General features: G+C 40.5%; 1 long non-coding RNA gene and 1 pseudogene across 9 annotated transcripts in view; one reads left to right on the top strand and one right to left on the bottom strand.

Moving 5' to 3' along the window:
- Positions 1-1,613: 1,613 nt before the first annotated feature.
- The window catches only part of LOC112866997 (uncharacterized), a 106,524-nt gene continuing 83,625 nt past the window's right edge, over positions 1,614-24,512 (bottom strand). For 8 of the 9 annotated variants that reach the window (XR_015245322.1, XR_015245323.1, XR_015245326.1 and 5 more), the window contains 4 exons: positions 19,704-19,938; positions 13,370-13,414; positions 6,176-6,309; positions 1,614-1,970 (listed from right to left, as the gene is read on the bottom strand). This is a non-coding gene — a long non-coding RNA (uncharacterized LOC112866997). Of the gene's footprint in view, positions 1,971-6,175; positions 6,310-13,369; positions 13,415-19,703; positions 19,939-23,377; positions 23,477-24,512 lie in introns of all 9 variants that reach the window. The other variant, XR_015245333.1, reaches the window with a different exon arrangement.
- On the top strand, positions 21,053-21,549 carry LOC112866753 (ubiquitin-like protein FUBI pseudogene; annotated as a pseudogene).

The following is a 24,512-nucleotide window of genomic DNA, read 5'->3' as shown; positions in this document are numbered from 1 at the left end:
GCTCACCAAATCTGGTTGATTGTTCCAGTGAAATACCTCTCAAATCTTCCCATTCTTCTTAACCCTGCTACCACTAACATAATTAAGTTTAGATAAGTGCATCTCAAACTTTAATATGTATTGGAATCACTGAGTGAACTTATTATAATGAAATGCAGTCTCTGACTCAATCTTGGTGTGCCCCAAGATTCTGCACTTATAACAAGCTCCTGGGTTATGTAGACGATGCTGTTGGTCCAGGACCACATTCTGGGTTACTAAGATCTATATTAGAGCAACAGCTTCATTCCTGGGCTCCCTGCCCTCACTCTTGCCTGTGTCAATCTTGATGATAAGACCAAAGTGAGAAATTTAAAATACAGGTCTGATCATATCTATTCTGTACCCCTACTCTCAGCCCCATCATCCTAACATTCTTTTCAATGGTCTCGCATAATTGTCAAGGTGAAGTCCAAACTCCTTCGCATAACTTAAAAGGCTTCTTAAGGGGCACGTGGGTGGCTCTGTAGGTTGAGCATCAAACTCTTAATTTCACAGTCATAAGATCAAGCCCCACATTGGGCTCTGTATTAAGTGTAGAGCCTGCTTGCGATTCTCTCTCTCCCTCTCTCAAAATAAATTTATAAATACACATTAAAAAAAACTTCATCCCTCCTTGCTTCTACAGCATTATTTCTCTCTACTCTTTCATTCAGCATATATTTGATAAATGCTACTATGACACAGTTCCTGGCCATAGCCAAGAGCTTGCAATGCCCTTGGCACATCTTTCTTCCTTCTAAAACTTTTTAGATGCTGCTCCCTCTGCTGTGAACATAATAATCCCTCCTTGTTTCTCTGCCTCCAACTTCCCTGGTTAGACCCTCTTCATCATTCGGGACCAAACTTGGGATCATCTCTTCTGGAAGACTTCCCCTTCCCCCATTAGGTATTCCTCCTATATGGCAATCTATTTGTAACATCTGCCTTGCACAGTGCTGGGACAGAGTAGGAACCCAGAGACTACCTGAATGAATAAATAGCATTTATGTTGTTGTATTTTAATGGATTGTTTGACTATTTCCCCATAGTAAAGTTTTTGAGGGCAGGAACCATTATTCATCTTTTATCTCTAGTTGCCAAGGCAACTCAGTAAATATTTGTTGAACACGTGAATGAACGAGTGCATAAAAGAATAAATTAAAAGGTGGCCCAAGATCTCCAAGTCAGAGATATAAGCAAAGTTATGAATGGATTAAAATGTTACAGCTGAAGAAAATAATAAATGCCAGACTCAGATATGGGCTGGAGACAAGGAGGAAAGATCAATGCTCAGGTTTCTAGGGTTCTGTGAGGAATAAGAGTACTACGGGTAAAATTCCCGAACAATCAGGTTTGACAGAAGTTGGATGCAAGTGTAATTGTATAGGAAAAAAAAAAAACAAAAAAAACAAAAAAACCAAACACTGGAAAAAAACAAAGAGAAGTTCAGCCAAAATCAGTTTTCACAGCTCCCAGATGTTCTGCTAAACTCTTAAAAATTCTCCAGTTTTTAAGTAGTAACTACCTAGTAGAGTGGCTAAGCAAATGTGTTACCAATTAGGGAGTATTTCAAAGGGAGGACCAAAGAGAGATAATTGGAGCACATCTTTTATTGAGCCACGATTATACCCATATGTTCACAAGAAGAAACGCCATATAAGACAGTGAACATATATTTTGTACTTTCCTCTCACTCTTGACCTAGTGTGTCTTGAGAATTCTCATGCTCAGGATTCTACATTGGAGAGAAGATTATTTTCCGGTGAACACATGCCATTCAAACAAAATAGAGTCGTCCCTGACCTCCTGGTGGTTTAAATTAACAACAGACGTGGCAAACCAGACAACAAGCAGAGCCATTGTGCTGGGATCAGGGTAAAGACAAGCAGTGGTGAAGCACAGTGGAGGACTTTGCATCAGATGGGGCCTTGGGAACGCTTCCTGAAGTCCTGGCAACAAAATAAAATAAAACAACTCTTAAAATTAAAAAAAAAAAAATCTAACAAAACAAACCAACAAACACACAAAAATCCAAACTAACAAACCAATCAGACAAAAAACCCAAAGGCTGTTAACAAAAAAAAGTCCTCAAAGTTATCAAACAAGAGGCAGGCTCATCTGAAATCTGAGGAAGATATCTGGAAGCAGCAGTGTGTTTCCAACTCCTCTCCTTTCTCCTCTGCTCTCCCTCCTTAGCTTTCTCATCCCCTTGCCCTTCTGTCTTCCCTCCTCCCGCCTCCTCCAGTCTAATTCGTATAGTATCTCCCATTGCTGGGGGTGTGGATGAAGGCAAGTTAGATCCTGCTTGGAGGGTGGGGTGGGTGAGAGGCAGATCCAAGAGCCAGAGCTGAAGTCCCAGCTCAGAGTCCCTGGGATCCTGATGGGAACAGGAATTCCAACCTGATCCCTGCAGCCGGCTAGGTGGCATTCTTGCCCTCCTCAGCTCACATTCAGGGCCCCCTGGTACTTGAAAGATAAACTGGTCCAGTTTTGACAGAAATCACACAGGGAATAGAAGGTGGGAAGATCTAGGAGAATCCCATCCCATGAATTACCAAAGACCCAGGCACCAAATGACTATCTTGGCCATCTGTGTAAACAGATTGGAAAAGTCTAGCCCCACCCACCTCTAGGTTATCCACTGAGCTTCTACTATTTTTATACATTTATATTTTTACATGTTCTGTAAAAGTTGTGTCAATTTTAGCACTTTAAGTGCGTTAAATCTTTAATTTCAATGATGAAAAAAATTAGATGAATTCTGAGTTTTAAAAATCACATTTTCACTTAAATTAAGGCCAAAATGTCAATGCCATGTTGTTGTGCTACAGTACATCTTTGAGAGTAACTTGTTTACTCAGGTTGGCAGTTCATCCATCATGATGGAGAGAGTTCTTTATTCTCTCTGAACTCAGTCACAGCAGAGTCAAACAAGGGTAAGTAAAATGATTTCTGGGAAAATATAAATAAGACTACTGTAGAATTTTCATATCATAGAATACCATAAAGAGGGCTATTTCATTTCCAGTTTCTCTTATAACCATGGGCTGTTAGTGTAAGGACTATTCTTTGGAAAACTTTTTTTCTTTTCTTTTCATATAGCATTCTTATAGAATATGGGTAATAGTTGAATCCATGAAGTAAACCAAACTCCGAAGACAGAGTATTTAGAGGGAGAAGGCAAAGAGGTGCCAAGACTAAAACCATGGGGAATGCATTGATGTGGGTTCTGACAAGGAAAAAGTAGACATAGCTAACAGGAGTGGTCAGGCAGGTAGGAAAGAACCAGAAACTAATTGTGTAGATCAGGGAGAAGAGACTTTTTTTTTTGTTTTTTGTCTTTTTAATATGAAATTTATTGTCAAATTGGTTTCCATACAACACCCAGTGCTCATCCCAACAGGTGCCCTCCTCAATGCCCATCATCCACTTTCCCCTCCCTCCCACCCCCCATCAACGCTCAGTTTATTCTCAGTTTTTAAGAGCCTCTTATGGTTTGGTTCCCTCCCTCTCTAACTTTTTTTTTAATTCCCTTCCCCTCCTCCATGGTCTTCTGTCAAGTTTCTCAGGATCCACATAAAAGTGAAAACATATGGTATCTCTCTTTCTCTACATGACTTATTTCACTCCACATAACACTCTCCAGTTCCATCCATGTTGCTACAAAAGGCCATATTTCATTCTTTCTCATTGCCAAGTAGTATTCCATTGTGTATATAAACCACAATTTCTTTATCCCAGGGAGAAGAGAGTTTTAAGAAAGGTGAACATAATGGCCTCTAATTCTGCATTTTCAAAATGTTAGTCCTTGAAATTTCCTTATAAAATTCACTGCTTGGAATTCAAGGATTATTTACACAAGAGTGACTCTCTAAAATTTAAAAATGTTTTAAGTCTAGGCTTTTATTTTTAAAGTTGTCATAGTTAAATAGAAATAAAGGAAACAGGGCAAATTGTTTAATTAATGGGAGTTTCCCTCTTATTAATACAACTCAGCTGTGGCATATAACCCAGTCCTTCTCCTAGTCAAGGTTTTATGTTAAATCACCAGCCACTTTCTCCTTAAAGTTTCTTTGAATCTCCTCCAAATAAAGGAGCTCCTCAGAGCCTCCTGAGCCCGGTGTCTAGAAAGCAGGCCAGAGGACCCCTCAACTGGCTGCACAGGCTAGAGGAGAGCGACAGCAGGCAAAAAGAACCAATGGTGCCACATGCCTTTTCCCTTTGGATCTGGTCCCTTTTCTTCACCCACAATTACTCTCCCTTGAGACTTTGATGCTGATGGGTTTTTACCATACTACCTTATATTAAGAAAGATTTTTTTTTAAGCTTTGCTTTTGGTCAATTTTATTTTTAAATCTCTCAGTATGTTTATTTTTGAGCAGCTAGTTTAATCAATTTCATAAACCTGACTCGGTCAATTCTGAGAAAAGTTCACTGAAACCACCTGGGTGACTGGTTAGAAAAAAAAAAAGAAAGAAAAGTGCCCACCTTTGTGACTAAACTGATTGTCATCTTTCTATTGATAATACAGGTAGAAGAGTTATAATCGATCACCTGTGGGCCAGAATGTGTCTGTACCCCACCCCCATCCACATCACCCAGCCATATTCAACAAATTGATCTTGTTTGATTCTTCTTATTTTTAATGTTGATTTATTTTTGAGAGAGAGAGAGAGAGAGAGCAGGGGAGGGGCAGAGAGAGAGGGAGACACAGCATCTAAAGCAGACTCCAGGCTCTGAGCTATCAGTACAGAGCCTGACACGGGCTTGAACCCACAAGCCATGAGATCATGACCTAAGCCAATGTCAGATGTTTGACTGAGCCACCAGGCACCCCGATCTTGTTTGATTCTTGATCCCAAAGTCCTTTTCGGGGATCATCCTACTGCTACTGCAACTGCAACTGAGATATTGCTTTATTTTTCTCTCAATGAAGCTCAGGTATTAGATTAGGGGGAAGTGAAGAATTTATCCTAATGGCTTATTATCTCTGCAGGCAACATTAACCTGAACACAATTCTGCTAGCTATGCAACACTCCTCAATCATTGAGTAACTCGCTTACATATATTGATGTAAGTAAGTCTCTGTACACATTTAGTTTCCATTATCACCATCAAGGGAATTAGCTAAGCTTTTATCACAGCATGTGCTGACCAGTGTTGAAGCTACTTGTGATATGGAATTATATTTTTTAAATTTTGGACACGTAAAACAATAACCTTTTATTTTTTTTATTTCAGGTTCACTCATACCATATATCATTACTCCAAATGAGCAAAGTCTGTATTTTGTCTCATGGAACCTTTGAACACCCTGCATTTATTTCCATGTGACAGCTCCTGCAATTATTAAAACCAGACACTGCCCAGGATCCTCATGGAGATAAGTCCTTATGGATAGCTAAATTTTCCAGTTAGAGGAAGCTTTATTATTTTAAGCAAAGAACTTTATTCTTAGTTGGAAGCTTTGGAAAATAAGATTCATATTCTGTTTTCCTAAACAAAAGGTCATATGATCATTTAGGAACAACATTATAACCAGTAAAATCCTGGTGACATACCTGGGTTCACTTGCCCCAGTACTAACTGGGCCTAGACTGACATGTTTTCATATTATTAAACGTGATTAGCACTGCTTTTCTGTATTTTACTTGTTATCATCAGCCCTTTTCTCCCTTTTCTATTTTGCTACCCCAAATCAATCATGAGTTTGGAAATGAGTTTACAAATCTTAATAGAATTGTGTATATTAAATGTAAATAGATATTGTATAAAAAAGCAGATTTTGAAAAAAATTTTAATGTTATTTATTTTTAAGACAGAGAGAGAGAGAGAGCACAAATAGGGGAGAGGCAGAAAGAGAGGGAGACACAGAATCCAAAGCAGGCTCCAGGCTCTGAGCTGTCAGCACAGAGCCCGATGTGGGGCTCAAACTCATGAACCACGAGATCATGACCTGAGCTGAAGTGGGATGCTTAGCTGACTGAGCCACCCAGGTGCCCCCAAAAGCTGATTTTTTAAATAAACATGGCATATCTTTCCTTTTATTTAGTTCTATTCCTTTTTTTCTTTTTCATTTTTATTTAAATTCCAGTTAGTTACCATACAGTATAATATTAGTTTCAGTGTACATTTTAGTGATTCAATACTTACATTCAACAGCTGGAAAAACTGATTTTTTTAAAAAAAATACACAAGCTTTGCTGCAGTGTAGAATTCATGCTGGTTACTCAGAGGTCTTTTTGTTTTCCTCCTGTGCCCTTTGCAGGTGTTTTCAGCTCGCTTCCCTGGTCGGGGTGGGGAGACAGAGGAGTGACTTTGAGGATAAATAGCATCTGAATAAATCAGTTATCACTGAAGCAAGAGCTCTAAGAATCTGATATGTGACATTCCTTGGAACGTTTCAGAGTCTCAAATGCCACTAAGAAGCATTGACGTAGAATAAGGTGGTCCAGATATGAGGGACAGGGCAGAATTATCAGGGTATTAAAGAAAAATCACTCCAGGAGAGGGAAGATGGCGGCGTAGGAGGATGCTGGGCTCACCGCGCGTCCTGCTGATCACTTAGATTCCACCTACACCTGCCTAAATAACCCAGAGAACCGCCAGAGGATTAGCAGAACGGAGTCGCTGGAGCCAAGCGCAGACGAGAGGCCCACGGAAGAGGGTAGGAAGGGCGGCGAGGCGGTGCGCGCTCCACGGACTGGCGGGAGGGAGCTGGGGCGGAGGGGCGGCTCGCCGGCCAAGCAGAGCCCCCGAGTCTGGCTTGCAAAAAGCAGAGGGGCCTGACGGACTGTGTTCCGACAGCAAGCGTGACTTAGCGTCTGGGAGGTCATAAGTTAACAGCTCTGCTCAGAAAGCGGGAAGGCTGGAGGACAAAGGGAAGGAGAGCTGCTGAGCCCCCTGACGACAGAGCTCAGTTTGGTGGGGAACAAAGGCGCTCGCCAGCGCCATCTCCCCCGCCCATCCCCCAGCCAAAATCCCAAAGAGAACCAGTTCCTGCCAGGGAACTTGCTCGCTCCGCACAAACACCCAACTCTGCGCTTCTGCGGAGCCAAACCTCCGGCAGCGGATCTGACTCCCTCCTGCTGCCACAGGGCCCCTCCTGAAGTGGATCACCTAAGGAGAAGCAAGCTAAGCCTGCCCCTCCTGCCCCTGTGCACCTTGCCTACCCACCCAGGTAAGACGCCAGATCCCCAGCATCACAAGCCTGGCAGTGTGCAAGTAGCCCAGACAGGCCACCCCACCCCACAGTGAGTCCCGCCCCTAGGAGAGGGGAAGAGAAGGCACGCACCAGTCTGACTGTGGCCCCAGGGGTGGGCTGGGGGCAGACATCAGGTTTGACTTTGGCTCCGCCCACCAACTCCAGTTATACACCACAGCACAGGGGAAGTGCCCTGCAGGTCCTCACCACGCCAGGGACTATCCAAAATGACCAAGCGGAAGAATTCCCCTCAGAAGAATCTCCAGGAAATAACAACAGCTAATGAGCTGATCAAAAAGGATTTAAATAATATAACAGAAAGTGAATTTAGAATAATAGTCATAAAATTAATCGCTGGGCTTGAAAACAGTATAGCGGACAGCAGAGAATCTCTTGCCACAGAGATCAAGGGACTAAGGAACAGTCACGAGGAGCTGAAAAACGCTTTAAACGAAATGCATAACAAAATGGAAACCACCACAGCTCGGATTGAAGAGGCAGAGGAGAGAATAGGTGAACTAGAAGATAAAGTTATGGAAAAAGAGGAAGCTGAGAAAAAGAGAGATAAAAAAATCCAGGAGTATGAGGGGAAAATTAGAGAACTAAGTGATACACTAAAAAGAAATAATCTATGCATAATTGGTATCCCAGAGGAGGAAGAGAGAGGGAAAGGTGCTGAAGGGGTACTTGAAGAAATAATAGCTGAGAACTTCCCTGAAGTGGGGAAGGAAAAAGGCATTGAAATCCAAGAGGCACAGAGAACTCCCTTCAGACGTAACTTGAATCGATCTTCTGCACGACATATCATAGTGAAACTGGCAAACTACAAGGATAAAGAGAAAATTCTGAAAGCAGCAAGGGGTAAACGTGCCCTCACATATAAAGGGAGACCTATAAGACTCGTGACTGATCTCTCTTTTGAAACTTGGCAGGCCAGAAAGAATTGGCACGAGATTTTCAGTGTGCTAGACAGAAAAAATATGCAGCCGAGAATCCTTTATCCAGCAAGTCTGTCATTTAGAATAGAAGGAGAGATAAAGGTCTTCCCAAACAAACAAAACTGAAGGAATTTGTCACCACTAAACCAGCCCTACAAGAGATCCTAAGGGGGACCCTGTGAGACAAAGTACCAGAGACATCGCTACAAGCATAAAACATACAGACATCACAATGACTCTAAACCCATATCTTTCTATAATAACACTGAATGTAAATGGATTAAATGCGCCAACCAAAAGACATAGGGTATCAGAATGGATAAAAAAACAAGACCCATCTATTTGCTGTCTACAAGAGACTCATTTTAGACCTGAGGACACCTTTAGATTGAGAGTGAGGGGATGGAGAACTATTTATCATGCTACTGGAAGCCAAAAGAAAGCTGGAGTAGCCATACTTATATCAGACAAACTAGACTTTAAATTAAAGGCTGTAACAAGAGATGAAGAAGGACATTATATAATAGTGACAGGGTCTATCCATCAGGAAGAGCTAACAATTATAATGTCTATGCGCCGAATACCGGAGCCCCCAAATATATAAAACAATTACTCATAAACATAAGCAACCTTATTGAGAAGAATGTGGTAATTGCAGGGGACTTTAACACCCCACTTACAGAAATGGATAGATCATCTAGACGCACGGTCAATAAAGAAACAAGGGCCCTGAATGAGACATTGGATCAGATGGACTTGACAGATATATTTAGAACTCTGCATCCCAAAGCAACAGAATATACTTTCTTCTTGAGTGCACATGGAACATTCTCCAAGATAGATCATATACTGGGTCACAAAACAGCCCTTCATAAGTTTACAAGAATTGAAATCATACCATGCATACTTTCAGACCACAATGCTATGAAGCTTGAAATCAACCACAGAAAAAAGTCTGGAAAACCTCCCAAAGCATGGAGGTTAAAGAACACCCTACTAACGAATGAGTGGGTCAACCGGGCAATTAGAGAAGAAATTTAAAAATATATGGAAACAAACGAAAATGAAAATACAACAATCCAAACGCTTTGGGACGCAGCGAAGGCAGTCCTGAGAGGAAAACACATTGCAATCCAGGCCTATCTCAAGAAACAAGAAAAATCCCAAATACAAAATCTAACAGCACACCTAAAGGAAATAGAAGCAGAACAGCAAAGGCAGCCTAAACCCAGCAGAAGAAGAGAAATAATAAAGATCAGAGCAGAAATAAACAATATGGAATCTAAAAAAACGGTAGAGCAGATCAACGAAACCAAGAGTTGGTTTTTTGAAAAAATAAACAAAATTGACAAACCTCTAGCCAGGCTTCTCAAAAAGAAAAGGGAGATGACCCAAATAGATAAAATCATGAATGAAAATGGAATTATGACAACCAATCCCTCAGAGATACAAACAATTATCAGGGAATACTATGAAAAATTATATGCCAACAAATTGGACAACCTGGAAGAAATGGACAAATTCCTGAACACCCACACTCTTCCAAAACTCAATCAGGAGGAAATAGATAGCTTGAACAGACCCATAACCAGCGAAGAAATTGAATCGGTTATCAAAAATCTCCCAACAAATAAGAGTCCAGGACCAGATGGCTTTCCAGGGGAGTTCTACCAGACGTTTAAAGCAGAGATAATACCTATCCTTCTCAAGCTATTCCAAGAAATAGAAAGGGAAGGAAAACTTCCAGACTCATTCTATGAAGCCAGTATTACTTTGATTCCTAAACCAGACAGAGACCCAATAAAAAAAAGAGAACTACAGGCCAATATCCCTGATGAATATGGATGCAAAAATTCTCAATAAGATACTAGCAAATCGAATTCAACAGCATATAAAAAGAATTATTCACCATGATCAAGTGGGATTCATTCCTGGGATGCAGGGCTGGTTCAACATTCGCAAATCAATCAACGTGATACATCACATTAACAAAAAAAAAGAGAAAAACCATATGATCCTGTCAATCGATGCAGAAAAGGCCTTTGACAAAATCCAGCAACGTTTCTTAATAAAAACCCTTGAGAAAGTCGGGATAGAAGGAACATACTTAAAGATCATAAAAGCCATTTATGAAAAGCCCACAGCTAACATCATCCTCAACGGGGAAAAACTGAGAGCTTTTTCCCTGAGATCAGGAACACGACAGGGATGCCCACTCTCACCGCTGTTGTTTAACATAGTGCTGGAAGTTCTAGCAACAGCAATCAGACAACAAAAGGAAATCAAAGGCGTCAAAATTGGCAAAGATGAAGTCAAGCTTTCGCTCTTTGCAGATGACATGATATTATACATGGAAAATCCGATAGACTCCACCAAAAGTCTGCTAGAACTGATACATGAATTCAGCAAAGTTGCAGGATACAAAATCAATGTACAGAAATCAATTGCATTCTTATACACTAACAATGAAGCAACAGAAAGACAAATAAAGAAACTGATCCCATTCACAATTGCACCAAGAAGCATAAAATACCTAGGAATAAATCTAACCAAAGATGTAAAGGATCTGTATGCTGAAAACTTTAGAAAGCTTATGAAGGTAATTGAAGAAGATTTAAAGAAATGGAAAGACATTCCCGGCTCATGGATTGGAAGAATAAATATTGTCAAAATGTCAATACTACCCAAAGCTATCTACACATTCAATGCAATCCCAATCAAAATTGCACCAGCATTCTTCTCGAAACTAGAACAAGCAATCCTAAAATTCATATGGAACCACAAAAGGCCCCGAATAGCCAAAGTAATTTTGAAGAAGACCAAAGCAGGAGGCATCACAATCCCAGACTTTAGCCTCTACTACAAAGCTGTCATCATCAAGACAGCATGGTATTGGCACAAAAACAGACACATAGACCAATGGAATAGAATAGAAACCCCAGAACTAGACCCACAAACGTATGGCCAACTCATCTTTGACAAAGCAGGAAAGAACATCCAATGGAAAAAAGACAGTCTCTTTAACAAATGGTGCTGGGAGAACTGGACAGCAACATGCAGAAGGTTGAAACTAGACCACTTTCTCACACCATTCACAAAAATAAACTCAAAATGGATAAAGGACCTGAATGTGAGACAGGAAACCATCAAAACCTTAGAGGAGAAAGCAGGAAAAGACCTCTCTGACCTCAGCCGTAGCAATCTCTTACTCGACACATCCCCAAAGGCAAGGGAATTAAAAGCAAAAGTGAATTACTGGGACCTTATGAAGATAAAAAGCTTCTGCACAGCAAAGGAAACAACCAACAAAACTAAAAGGCAACCAACGGAATGGGAAAAGATATTTGCAAATGACATATCGGACAAAGGGCTAGTATCCAAAATCTATAAAGAGCTCACCAAACTCCACACCCGAAAAGCAAATAACCCAGTGAAGAAATGGGCAGAAAACATGAATAGACACTTCTCTAAAGAAGACATCCGGATGGCCAACAGGCACATGAAAAGATGTTCAGCGTCGCTCCTCATCAGGGAAATACAAATCAAAACCACACTCAGGTATCACCTCACGCCAGTCAGAGTGGCCAAAATGAACAAATCAGGAGACTATAGATGCTGGAGAGGATGTGGAGAAACGGGAACCCTCTTGCACTGTTGGTGGGAATGCAAATTGGTGCAGCCGCTCTGGAAAGCAGTGTGGAGGTTCCTCAGAAAATTAAAAATAGACCTACCCTATGACCCAGCAATAGCACTGCTAGGAATTTATCCAAGGGACACAGGAGTACTGATGCATAGGGGCACTTGTACCCCAATGTTCATAGCAGCACTCTCAACAATAGCCAAATTATGGAAAGAGCCTAAATGTCCATCAACTGATGAATGGATAAAGAAATTGTGGTTTATATACACAATGGAATACTACGTGGCAATGAGAAAAAATGAAATATGGCCTTTTGTAGCAACGTGGATGGAACTGGAGAGTGTGATGCTAAGAGAAATAAGCCATACAGAGAAAGACAGATACCATATGGTTTCACTCTTATGTGGATCCTGAGAAACTTAACAGGAACCCATGGGGGAGGGGAAGGGAAAAAAAAAAAAAAAAAGAGGTTAGAGTGGGAGAGAGCCAAAGCATAAGAGACTGTTGAGAACTGAGAGCAAACTGAGGGTTGATGGGGGGTGGGAGGGAGGAGAGGGTGGGTGATGGGTATTGAGGAGGGCACCTTTTGGGATGAGCACTGGGTGTTGTATGGAAACCAATTTGACAATAAATTTCATATATAAATAAAAATAAATAAATAAATAAAAAATAAAGAAAAATCACTCCAGTTTTATGTAAGTTTAGTTACTACTATGCTACAGTGGCTCAAAGATTGTCACATCTGTGATATCCTATTGTATTTAGATGCTCCCTGGAAACTGTATGTCTGAAGGAAACAGAGACAGAGGAGACAAGACAGAGACAAAATCATGCCATCAGTGAAAATTATAAAACATACATTCTCAATAGAGGTGAAAACCGGCTTTCAGGAGGAGAAAATCTTATTTTTATATAAAAAGTGCAGATAAGCATATACAGTAGATAAACACATACACAGCATACCTGTGGTATTAAAGATTCATGGGGAGTGGTGTCAGAAAAAAATGTTTAAATAGACTACTTGGGTGGAGTGACAATATGAAAAAAAGGTTGAGAAACACTGCTCTAAGACATGAAATCTGAGACCAGCCCCTCTGAATGAAGGAGGAAGGATGGGGTGTTGGCAGATGCAGTGGGCCTACAGGCACCACTGTTAGTATGTCAACAGATGGCCCTGTCTTCCTCTAGCTCCTTTCTCTCATTCACCCATGCTGCACTTTTTACCCCAATGGAACCACCTGCATTTCTCCAAGGTGGCATTCTATTTCTTGATGCTGAGCCTTTGCATATACTGTTCCTTTGGCCTGGGATTCTCTTCTCCCTCTTTCTTACCTGCTATCTTATCCTTCAACATACAACTCAAGCATCACCTCGTCTAGGAAGGTTTCCAGATATGTGCAAAACAACAACAAAACTGACTATACAAACTATAGAAAGCAGCATAAACTGACAACAGGGATGTTGTGCCATTGAAGAATGCTGACTCTGGACAAAAACCTGAATGCAGTAAGAGAGAGTGCCATATGACTATTTGTAGGAAAAGTGTTCTGGGTAGAAACAAATACCCTGAAGTGAAAGCAGGTCGTCAGACTCACGGAAGGTCTCTGTATCTGAAACCAACAACAGAGAAGGGAAGTCACAGGAAATTAGGCGGGAGACGTGATGGGGAGTCATATCATATGGGGCATTGTAGTGTTAGGGCTTTGAATTTTCTACCAAATATTATGGAAAATTACTAGATCATTAATAGCAGGGTGTACCATGAGTTGACTGATGGATTTAAGGCCTCTCCGTAGGCTGTTGTGTGGATAATTAATGGTCGAGGTACAAAGAGCAAAGGCAAGGAGTCCAGGTAGAAGGCTAGCAGGAGAGTGTAGGGGAAATGGAAGTTGCTTGGACTAGTGTGTTAGCGACTAAGTAGGTGAGAAATGGCCCAGAGTCCTGTGCCCCTTCCATTTTCCTAGACACGTGGAAAACTCCTCCCCACACTGCAAACCTCACGCCAAGCACCCAAACATCTGGAAACCTTCCCCAGCCACCCCAGGTTCATGGGAGTCTCCCTTGTCAGGACTCTCACAGCTCTTTGTATATTCTTCTAATTCTACACTTCCTTTATTTCTTTGTAATACTTACTTATATATCCGTCTTTTGTACCTCACTGCAAACTCTAATGGTTAATTTTATGTGTCAACATGAGTGGGCCATAGAGTATCCAGATATTGGGTTAAACATGATTCCTGGGTATGTCCGTGAGGGTGTTTCTGGATGAGATCAACATTTGAATCTGTAGACAAAGTAAAGCAGATCACCCTCCCCAGGGAAGGTGGGCCTAATCCAATTCATTGAAGGCCTGAGTAGAATAAAGGGCTGAATAAGAAAGAATCCCTTCTCTCTACCTGACTGACTCCAAGCTGGGCCTTTGGTCTTCTTACCTTTTGCCTCAGCTTCAGATCAGAACTTACGCCATTGTATCTCCTGGGTCTCCAGCTTGCTGATGACTGTAGGTCTTAAATTTCTCGGCTTCCTTCTCAGATTTTTTTTTATAGTAAATCTCTCTATATCTAGAGTAAATCTCTTTCTATCTATACCAGTTTCTTACAGTAAATCTGAATCTATATTTATATCTAGGTACTCTAGTGAGTCACCACTTAGAGGAGTTTTACTCCTTAACAGATTTCATTGGCATAGTTTTGGTGCGAGTATCCAGTTTTTAAAAAAAATGTGCTCAGACAGGAAGGCCAAGTCTATGTGGCGGTGGCAAAGTTATACTGTGGTTTCATGTTAGTCACCTTATAATTACTGCCACTGTAATTAGTGCCACTTAATGTATGCTACCGAAACTAAAGATATTTATCCCAGACTGGAAAAAGTGTCTTAGCTTTTAAAAAATGTCTGATGGAAAAAAAAAAAAAAGAATCTTTACCTCCATATGCTATTGGTTCCGTTTCTCTGGAGAGCCCAAACTAATACAAGCTCCTTGAGGGCAGATTATTTAATCATCTTGTGCTATAGACTAAATATTTGTATCTCTCTCCCTCCCTCCAGTTCATATGTTAAATCCTAATCCCTAATGTGATAGTATTTGGAGGTAAGACCTCTGGGAGGTGATTAGGTCATTATCATGGAAGCCTCATAAATGGGATAAGTGACCTTTTATTTTATTTTTTTTAATTTTTTTAATGTTTATTTATTTCTGAGACAGAGAGAGACAGAGCACGAGTGGGGGAGAGGCAGAGAGAGAGGGAGACACAGAATCTGAAGCAGGCTCCAGGTTCTGAGCTGTCAGCACAGAGCCCGACGCGGAGCTCAAACTCACAAGCCATGAGATCATGACCTGAGCCGAAGTCAGTTACTCAATCGACTGAGCCCCCAGGCACCCCTATAAGTGACCTTTTAAAGGGACCTCATAGAATTCCTCACTCCTCTGCTGTGTGAGGACACAGTGCCTATGAATCAGGAAGCAGTTTCTCACCAGACATCGAATCTGCTGGCACTGTGATCTTAAGAGTTCTCAGCCTCCAGAACTGTGAGAAATAAATTTCTGTTGTTTATAATCCACTCAGTTGATGGTCTTTTGTTATAGCAGTCCAAATGGACTAAGATATCTTCACATCTGAAAGGCCTAAGTAGCCAACATCAACAAACTTTCACATTGTGCCTAAGCATTTTACAAGTGTTATTTCATTTGATACAACAAGATGATGAGGTAGGTGTTATTATTACCCCATTTTCAAATATGGAAACTAAGGCACTGACAGTTTAAGGGACTTGTCCAAACCCATAGCACTGGCTACAGAACTAGCTAGAAAGTGGTTGCAGTAGTCCTCAAACCCATCTCTCTAAACACAGAGATTTCACTTTTAGCCATTTTGCAACTCTGCCATAATAAATGTTTTGTTCTTGAACCTTGGAGAGAACCCAAATTGGTTTGAGATTAAAATGAGATGGAATGAAATGATCAGTAATTATGTAAACATCTTGTTCAGTCTCTAGTGACATCTCAGCACTTCTATGCTATAGTTTATCTGATAAAAGAAGTATTGGTTTGGGCCAAACTTCTCTGAGACTGAGGATCACAGGAATGCACTTCTGGGTCTACCAGGGGCATGGCAGTTGAGTTTGTCAGCCTCAATGGGCCTTCATGATCCTTTGGGGCATATATGCTGTTGATCATTTTTATCTAAAATTGTCCTACCATCATCTATCGCTGAAATGGCTGCAGACCTATTGTTAGTTTAATGATAAAAAAAAAAAAAACATTCTGGCATGTTTTCCTAGTTATGGTAATAAATCTGTACTCTTCTATTCATACAGGTACCCTTTGAAATGATCAGTTGTGCTTTTAATAACTGACTAAATATTATCAATGCACAAAGCACAATGAGCTATTGGACACTGTCACCTCAAAGCATTTTTAGAACAAAGCCAAGTATAAATGAATACACGAACAAGTAACTAACTAAACCCACAACTTTAGCTTAACAATCACAATGTGCTTAGTTTAGCAAACACCAATGTGAAAACATCTTCCTGAGAGACACACATGGGAAGAACCTGATGATTCGCTAAACAGGTAGCCTCATGTAGTTAAAATTATTTAGCAGAATTTCCACCTTCACTCTTTTCTCCTGCAAAAGACATGGTGTTTTTTGTCTTCATCCCTTTGTTCTTTTCCTTTGCTGACACTGGGTGTTGAGCTGCTATAGAAAACTAGAGGCTTCCGCTGTGTTACATGGACAGCCTTGCTCTCATCACCTCCTACCTCCCACCCGCTCCTCATCTGTGATTGCAGAAAGCCTACTGTCTTTATGTAAATCTAATGGCGCCTTAGTGAATTATTCCCAAGTACCATGACAAACATTAAGAATACAAAATATTAGCAGAGAGGCTGTGACTTTTAGACTGTGGTTTTTCTCAGAATCAGTGGGCTTGTTTTTCCAGTCTTTGTTGTCCTTTCAGCACACACCAAAGAAGTCTCTGGCCCTAAAGAGAATGCTGTGTTTACAGATCAGAGGTAGAGAGGTTCACAGAGTTCTTCTGAAAATGAAGGAAAGCTCCCTTTCCAAGGCTGTTGCACCATAGATGTTTATAGTGTTCCTTGACAAGTGGAATCTTGTGGGATCTCATAACCTGTAACTTTTTTCTAATGGTCAGGGTATTTTTTGGCCAGGGACACACAAAAGGCAGCATAGGGGGGACAGAAGAAGGTACAGAATCTGAGCTGGAGATGTACCTACTCATGGAGGGCTGGCCCTGGCCAATGTTGGGAAGTTAGCAAAAGAATGGGCCCTCAGCTCTATTAGCCTCTCCTAAAAGATGCCCTCCCTCATCCTCACCTTTTGAGACATGTCTCCTTCCCATTCCTCAGGTTTTCTCCAGCCTCCCTACAAAAGCCTCTTTATGGAGTCAATAGAAAATGTGACAATGTGAAATACTAGAAACAGTACCCAATATATCCTCAGCTAAGTCCTGGTCCCAACATCACCATATACTACTGGTTTGATTTAGGGCAAATGGTTCAACTCTGATCCCCTGTTTCTTCATCTATGAAATGGGGATCTCTTCCCATTTCACCTCACAAACCTATTTTTAGGATCAAGTAAGAAAAGACATGTAGGCATGCTCTATAAAATCTAAGTACTGTGCAAATATAAGACACAATCGATTTCTACTTGATTATCTTGCACACGGTGCTCGGTGGATACTCTGAGTGATTGCTAAATGAATACACTGTCTCATTTGACAAATGTTATCATTCTGAGAGATATTTGCAATTCCACAGGGGTAAATCTGGCATAATTGGGAAGGGAAACTTAACCACTAAAGTCATTCGTTTTCAATCAAATTGAATAATCAAGTTGAATAATTAAATTGCATTGTTAAAATCACTTATTAGGTACCATGGGGCTGGTACACTGTTAGTAACCTCAAACTGTAGACCAATCTGGTCATCCTAACCGGGATGATGCTGTAGCCACTTATGGTTCCATTATCAAATTGTTTCAACCCTATATAAGTTCCATTATATATCAGAGAAGCTGGGAAGTAAAACAAAACAACAAATGACATTTCTAACATTGCCTTGAAACCATGAGAAGCATGTAACTTATCTGCCAATCAGTTGAACCCACAGTGAGGTTTGGACACAGAGCTAAAGTAATGCACAGGGGTACCTGGGTGGCTCAGTCAGTTGAGCATCCGGCTCTTGATTTTGGCTGAGGTCATGATCTCATGATTATGGGATTGAACCCCACAGCTGGCTCCGTGCTGACAATGTAGAGCCTGCTTGGGATTCTCTCTCTCTCATTCTGCCTCTCTCTGCCTCTCCTGCTCTCTCTCTCAAAAATAAATAAATATTAAAAAAAACTAAAAAATAAAGTAATGCGCATGTGCCTTGTGGCAAGCACAGTAGTGAAGGCATCTGGTGTTGCAGGGTCAACACTATGGTAGAATTCCATCATCCAACATCTCGATTTGCTTGACTGAGAAATCACTGCCTTTGACAGAGTCTACTTAGAAATGACTAAATTATTTCTTCTTCTATCAGGGATGATGGGGAATAAGAGTCAGATATTACAGCCATTAAGGACAAGCAAATATGTATATTTATATATATTTATATATATATGTCCTACAAGTGTCCTACAAATATATATATATATATACACATACACACATATATATATGTATACATATATATGTATATATATGTATATGTATATACATACATATATGTATATATATGTGTATATATATGTATATATACATATATATATGTGTGTGTATGTGTATATATATATATAACCCCTGCATTATTCCAGGGGTTAGGGGCATATAACTTTTGACTTGCCCAAAACTTTACTTAATAGCCCACTGTTCACCAGAAGCCTTACAGATAACATACAGTCAATTAACACATATTTTTGTATATTATATGTATTATACACTGTATTTTGACAACAAAATAAGCTAAAGAAAAGAAAATGTTATTAAGAAAATCATAAGAAAGAAAATGCATTTACTGGACTGTGTTTTTGGAAAAAATGTGCATAAATGGACCCATGTGGGGGTCAAGGCTATGCTGTTCAAGGGTCAACTGTATTTTTGTAAAACAAAGCTTGTGACAATGAAAAATCCTACTTGCTATGTCATCTGTCTTGAAAATGGCTCCATATCAATACATGCAGATTGATCACAATTTTTTACCTTGCTTTTAAGATATACTGTTTTTTTTTTTTCCTACTTAGGTACCTCCATATATCATTGAAAACTTGGAAAGAAGTGTTTTTAGTAGCTGCATAAGATTTCATTGTATGTGTACACCACGATTTATAGATCCACGGATTCATTTTTACACATTTCTGTAACACATTTTTGCTATGCTAAAAACTCCATGCTAAAAATTCTTTTGACATTTTGAATTATTTCCTACAAAATATCCATAATCAAGTTTTATGTTAATACTCTTGGTCATTTCCATATTCTATAAACTTAAATTTAAAAAAAGAAAAGCATTCCAAAGAATATTCCTTACACTAACAGTCCTCATTTTTAAGAGACACTGGAAATGAAGTATTCCTCTTTTATAGCATCCTACAATATGGAAATTATATTATTGTTTTTATTTATATTTATTGAGAAAACATTTTGTTTGCCTTTTGTTGGACTCTGCTATAGATGAGTTGAGAGAAAAGAGAAAACCAATACATTTTCTCCACGCCTGCTGCCAGGAGTCAGGAGTCCTCTCCCTATGGGCCTCCTAGGTTCATGGAGTCTGAGCTTAAGCTCCTGCTTCTGAGGCTGCCTCTTTCCCACCCCACCCTCCCTCCATAACCCAACCTATCCTCACCCTCACACTCCTGCCCCTTGGGAGCCTGGCCCCACAGGAACATACCATACCTGGAAGGCCAATGATGTCACAGGCCAGGGTGCCAAGTCATTGTGTGAACTTCTGGAGAAACTCTATACCGACAAAGTCATCGAAATGGACAATCTGACCATCAAGCTGGTTATCAAGGTCCTTCTGGAAGTTTGGTCAGGTGGCAAAAACACTGGACTGGCTGTCATGAGGTAAGATCATCTCCTCAAGATTTAAAATCCCTGAGACATGGAGAATCCATTCTTGAAACTGAAACTGAAAATAAAGAAAATGAAAAGAGGAAACAAAAGAAAGCATCATGGTGAATAAAATCCTGCTTGTAGCAATTTTAGAATTCACATCATAGATGATTCTCAAAATGACTGCCAGCATTTCCATTCCATTTACCCATACTGTCCAAGTGTCCTACAATAAACTTCCATGTTTTTTAACTTAAAAAAAAAATTAGAATTAGAGACTGGAGGGTGGGAGCATTCTGCAGGGGAGAGAGGACAAAATAGGGAGAATGAGGAGACAGGAGAGAAAATAATGATAGGAGGGTAAATGGGGAGGAGAAAGGACAAAAGGGGAGGAGTTAAGCAACATTTAGTACCCAGGTGTCCTCCCCAGACTTCTTTAAATAACCGTTTTTGTTTGATAATTTCGAGGAGTTTTGAAAACAACAACAACAACAACAACAACAACAACAACAACAACTTTTGGAGTTTCTTGACTGTTTATTTGGTTGATTGGCTTCATTTTGTTGTTTGGGTTTGTTTGTTTTTTTAATTTTAAGGGTTATTCTCTTATTTCCTTTTGTTGCAAAGACTACAAGCTTTCTATGGAGAACAGACTATAGTTTTTCTTTCAGATAAAGCATGTCTACTCCTCTTCATCTTCTTTTGTTTCCCTGTGGCAGGTGCAGGGATCACAGCGCTGGTGGTATTGATGTCAAGGCAGAATCCACTCGTTAGGCAAGCGTCTGACTGGACAGAGAAGCATTCTGGCACACAGCTCCACCCCACCATAGTGCAGAGGCTACCTAGCTCCCAGGGAAGATTTCAAACGTAGAGTATTATTGGAAGGCCCTTCTGTCTTCTACCTTCCTACTTGGAGCCTTCCTCTGACTCTATCTTCTGTCAAAGTTTCCATATTGATGGCAAATAAATCTACAACTTCTGTCCTGACCTCTGTCCCTGGCTTCAGTCACTCTCCCCTGCTATCTAGATGTTATGCATCTATAAAGTCATGGGACTCTTCTAAGTCTTTGTGTACCTGAGACCAACGGACATAAAACTAGGCAAATTATATCTGTTCTTCATAAATCAAACGTCTTTCTTGACTCCATCTTCGCAGTAGCAGCTGTGGTGGTGGCAGTTTGGTCGCGGACATGCAGCTCTCTGTCCATGCCCAGGAGCTACACACCCTTCAAGTGACCAGCCAGGACATGGTCGCCCAGATCTAGGCCCATGTAGCCTTGCTGGAGGGCATCGCTCCAGAAGATCAAGTTGTACTCCCAGCAGGCACAGTGCTAGAGGATGAGGCTACCCTAAGTCAGTGTGGAGAGGAGGCTCTGAGCACCTTGGAAGTAGCTAGGTGTATGCTTGGAGGTAAAGTCCATGGTTCACTGGCCCCTCCTGGGAAAGTAAGAGGGCAGACTCCCAAGGTGGTGAAACAGGAGAAAAAGAAGACAGACAGGCGGAGCCAAGTGGCAGATGCAGTACAACTGCTGCTTTGTCAGTGTTGTGCCCACTTTTGTAAGAAGAAGGGCCTCAATGCCAACTCTTAAGTCCGTTGTAATCCTGGCTTTCCCCAATAAAGCCACTTAGTCGGGTCAAAACAAAAACAAAAACCCCTCAAATTTAGCCTATCAAATTTGACCATTTTCCCCCAAACCTGCACTTCTTTCCAAATTTTCCCATTTTTCATAAATGCCAGCAGAAGCCTGGAGCCACCTGAGAATCCAAGTCATCATTGTTCCTTTCTTTTCATTTTCTGTATTCAGTTTGGAAGCAAGTATTTTTGATTCTTCATTTTTTTTTTTTTTTTTTTTTGTCTCTTTTGCATCTCCCTTTATGCTCCCTACCACCATCCTGGTTTGGATTTTTTACTACTTTGCATCGGTACTATTATGATAGTCTCTTGGTTTACTTCCCCAGCCCACATTAAGCCTCCCTTAATCCATCTTGTATATTGTTGCCAGATTCCTTTTCTGAAGAGACTGTAAAACAGGAGTCTGAGAGTGAGAGCCTATCCAAATTCATATTTGTCTGAGTTTGCCTGGTAGTTGCATAAGGAACTCAAGATTTTAAAAGGGTATGGTCACCAGAAAAGTAGGGAAATTCTCCACAGTTGTGGTAGGCAGCTTCTAACATGGCCCCAATGATCTTTCCTCTGTGGTATTCATGCTCTTGTGTAATTCTCTCCCCTTGAATGTGGGCTAGACCAGCTGACTTGCTTCTAACAAATAGAATGTTACTAAAATGGTAAAACAATGAGATGACACTTCAGAGATTTATTTACAAAAAAACTGTGACTCATCTTGCTGGCTCTCACTCACTCTCTCCCTCAGGTGCTCTGAGAGAAGCCAGCTGTCATGCTGTGAAGTGCCCTATGACAGGCAAGTGTGACAAGGAACTAGTGTCTCGGCAAGAGATTGGAGTCCTGCCAATAACTACGTGAGTGAGCCTGGAAATGGATCCTCCCCCAGTTGAGTCTTGAGATGAGACCACAGCCCTTGCTGACACCTTTATTGCACCTTGATGAGGAACTCTGGACCAAAGGACCCAGCTAAGCCTCAATTTTTAACTGACAGAAACCATGAAATAATAAATGCATACTGTTTTAAGCTGTTAAGTTTTGGGATACTTTATTATGTAGCAATAGATAACTAATACAACAGTTTATGTGTATATAAATCCAGATTGTTTTTTAGCTTCCTCCTCTCCCTCTATAACTTATGGTCGGAACCAAGGGGGTAATAGGCTGTGATAATCATTTTTGGCAAAGCCCTGATAAGAAATAGCTTGCTGCTTCATGGAGCAAATAACAGAGTGTAATATATGATGGGAGTAGCAAAGGAAATGGGAGGAGTTAAGTGTAATGGATATCAGAGGCATAACAAAATCAGGAGACATGACTATGACTTTGGTACTAAGCCACATTATCTACATCAGAAATGACAGGCGATGTCATGGCAACAATGCAGAATACATGCAGCCATTGTTAGAGTCCATCACAGGGAATTGGAGAGAACACCAGCAGAAAAAAAAAAAAAAATTAGAATTCAGTAATTCTAATCTAAAGGGAGCTGGTACCTAAAGCCAGAAAGCATCTTGTTTCTTTTGTACTGTTAGGTCCCAATTTATCTTCCACGTAGGTGGAAAATGGAAAATATAGACCTAACCTGCTTCCATCATGTCACATCACTACTTCTGTTGCTTGCTTTTGAGCATTCCAACATTTGGCTTCTCCTTCTATTATGGATGTGTTCATGCTCTCATAATGCATTGTATTCACTCTCAGTAGCCTTACCACTGACTATAACCTCCTTTTCTCTCTAAATGTAATGCCCGTTCATTTGCAAAGTTCAAGGGAAATCCTAAATTCTATATATCATGCAAAATGATTTAAACAATTTCTCTGTATCTACCATGAAGTTATGGAACATCAATCAACTAATTGAGTATAATATACCAATTTATTTAGAACATACCCAATATTTGTTAGGCATTCTCAGGGATACACAATATGTGTATTGCATGGCCACTCCTCTTAAAGACTCTCTATCTTATTATAAAGGTACAATCTTCCCCTTGAAGAAATCAGAGAACATAGACAAGATACATATATTCTTAATCTTTTGAAAACAAGTGAAGTTGCTACTTACAAGTGCTTACCTTTTGAAAGTAAGGGAGAGACTAAAATAGGTTTTTCTGTTTCAAAGTAAATTTCGCTTTTCACCCTTGACATTGAAAATAAATGGGAACTTCCAGGTTCTAGTGATGGCATAGATGGTTGCCTGGAAGTTAGTCCTTACTTAAAGCTGATTAATCAGAGTTATTCCTAGTGAATAACTCAATCCTACTGCTCTCAGCTGTCTGTCACCAAATACAGATGTTTGCATCCCAGAGAAGGTCTTGAGAGAGTAGGGGTAATGTTAGTAAACTAACCTGGCCAACATATAAATTTAACATCATAACTTGTTATGTGATGCCTGCTATACATTAATCCAACCTATTTCCTAGTCCCTCTCTTCACCTAGGCCCATATGAATTAAAATGCAGAAAGTCTATGTTGTTCAAACTTGTTTCATAGCATGATTTCACTCTATCACTGAATACTAATTTCTTTTTAAAAATGTTTTCATGGGGCGCCTGGGTGGCGCAGTCGGTTAAGCGTCCGACTTCAGCCAGGTCACGATCTCACGGTCCGTGAGTTCGAGCCCCGCATCAGGCTCTGGGCTGATGGCTCAGAGCCTGGAGCCTGTTTCGGATTCTGTGTCTCCCTCTCTCTCTGCCCCTCCCCCATTCATGCTCTGTCTCTCTCTGTCCCAAAAAATAAATAAACGTTGAAAAAAAAAATGTTTTCATTATTTATTTTTGAGAGAAACAACATGTGCAAGGGAGAGGCAGAGAAAGTGGAGGACAGATGATCCGAAGTGGGCTCTGTGCTGACAGCAGAGTCCGATGCAGGAATCAAATTCACGAACCATGAGATCATGACCTGAGTCAAAGTCAGATGCTTAACTGACTGAGCCACCCAGGCACCCCTACTTCACTTCTTATAACTTGTCTATCATGCTTGTCCCTGAAGAAGAATATAATTATACTTGGGAATAATTGCAAGTT

Source organism: Puma concolor, chromosome A2 (genome assembly GCF_028749965.1).
Source record: "Puma concolor isolate L17-30 chromosome A2, mPumCon1.1.hap2, whole genome shotgun sequence".
Taxonomy (NCBI): Eukaryota; Metazoa; Chordata; class Mammalia; order Carnivora; family Felidae; genus Puma; species Puma concolor.
This window is presented reverse-complemented; position numbering and strand designations above follow the sequence as displayed.